The sequence below is a fragment of the Cervus elaphus genome, chromosome 18, assembly GCF_910594005.1.
Source record: "Cervus elaphus chromosome 18, mCerEla1.1, whole genome shotgun sequence".
NCBI lineage: Eukaryota > Metazoa > Chordata > Mammalia > Artiodactyla > Cervidae > Cervus > Cervus elaphus.
In genome coordinates this window covers 14,366,669-14,368,645 of record NC_057832.1, presented here as the reverse complement: position 1 = coordinate 14,368,645, position 1,977 = coordinate 14,366,669, and the positions used below count along the sequence as shown (strand labels likewise).

The window sequence follows — 1,977 nt, the reverse complement described above, 5'->3', positions numbered from 1 at the left end:
TAAATTGAAAATGGCTTTATAATGAGAGTGGATAGAAATGAATCACTCTCTGGGCACAATAATCTGTTCCAGAAGCATGGAGATCTTTCTTTTATTTGTTAAATAGTGGATATGTGGAAGTTCATAATAGCTATTGAACTTATTCGTTCCTGAATTTATTTACTTATGCAATATTTCATCTCCTGATGTAACATCATCTTTTGAGTATGTTCCAAAAAGTCCTACAAGTCATGAATATCAACATATTTCCCATTCTTATAGAATTCAAAAAGTAGTGATGCAACTGATACTCAAGTAACTGCAAAACCACGCTGAGCTAGTTAAGGGTCAGCGTAGGACTTTCTCTACTTGTCATGAGTTTGTTCTTTTCCCTTTATTGGATCCTCCTTCTGACAGTTGCTGGGAGGGAAGGGTTAGCTTAGGAGACAGAGAATTAAGGAATAAAGTGACTGCTTATCAGTTTTCTGGCCATTTCTCCCCAACAAGTGTTAAAATTAGATTGTACATGCGTGTCTGTGTCCTAAGTTTCTTCAGTCATGTCTGAGTTTTTGCAACCCTATGGACTGTAGCCTGTCCGGCTCCTCTGTCCATGGGATTCTCCAGGCAAGAATACTGGAGTGAATTGCCCTAGCCTCCTCCAGAGTATCTTCCTGACCCAGGGATTGAAAATGCATCTCTTATGTCTCTTGCATTAGCAGGCAGGTTCTTTACCACTAGTGCCACCTGGGAATGCCAGAATGTATATAATTATTTGTTATTAATGTATTTAACAAACATTTATGGAACATTTATCATGAGAGAGATATTCCTCTATTATTAACAAATCCAGTCTCAAAAATCTCATTTATTCAAAGTCATTATTCTTGTTCTCAAAGCATTATATCTTGAATGTTGAAATAAAGAGGATATAAGTATGCATATGCCAACAAATTCCACAATCTAGAAAAAATGAAAAAGTTTCTAGAAACACAGAGTCCACCAAGTCTAAATCAAGATGAAATATATAATTTGAATAGACTGATCAGTAAAAGTCAAATAGAACCTGTAAAAGAAGAAAAGAAAACCTCTCTACAAACAAAGTCCAGGATCAGATGGCTCCACAGGCCAATTCTAACAAACATACAAAGAACAAATCATACCCGTCCTTTTCAAACTCTTCCAAAAGATTGAAAACATAAAATGTCTCCTAAAGATGATCACCCTGATATCAAATCAGACAAAGAAAATACCAAAAAAGAAAAGTACAGCCTGATGTAAGTATGTGTATGGCTTTTTATGTAAACAGTAATGCCATTAATCAGACAAAATTAAAATTCAAAATTTTCTGTAAGTTTTGCAAAACATACTCATAGCTTTAAGAATGTCAATGATCTTGATTAAATAGAGTTAAAACTCCTGTTTGCTGAACATCTATTATATGCAAACTTTCCTGCCCAGTGCTTTAGATTCAGTCCTCTGACCGTGGTATCGATAGCTATGTTTTAAAGATGAATGAAAGACTATACTTTCAGGGATCATTTCTATAGTTTGTTTTTAGAGAAGTTTCTCTGATCGTGTAGAGCACCCGAAACCACAAGGAGGAGATGCAGCATTCTCTCCTGAGCGTGAAATTGGCTCTTGTTGTTGCTTTTGCAGCTGCCATTAGCCATTGATGATCGTTCTTCTTTTCCTTTTTGGAAATGAAGAGGGAGAGAACGTAGTCTAAGTGGCAATCTTTTTTTTTTCTTTCTTTAAAAAAAAATTAAAAAAAAATAAAGATGAATGAGTTTATCTGATTTGATGTATAACTTTACTAACACACAGGGAAGTAAGTGGCAGAGTAAGGAACCAGACTAAGGATTTGCTGTTTCTACACTGCATTGTTTCCATGAAGCCTCTGACACTGGACACTCAAGCTTATTCTGAAGGTCCAGTGTGTGTGTGTGTTTGCTATACTTTCACCTCTCTTAATCTGCATGACAATTCTGTGTGGAAGGT

At 35.8% G+C, this 1,977-nt stretch overlaps 1 non-coding gene across 1 annotated transcript; it reads left to right on the top strand.

Annotated features, from left to right (window-relative positions):
- Nucleotides 1-1,495: 1,495 nt before the first annotated feature.
- On the top strand, nt 1,496-1,710 carry LOC122675048. The gene has a single exon (XR_006335198.1). It is a non-coding gene; the product is annotated as a small nucleolar RNA U3 (small nucleolar RNA).
- The last annotated feature ends 267 nt before the right edge of the window (nt 1,711-1,977 follow it).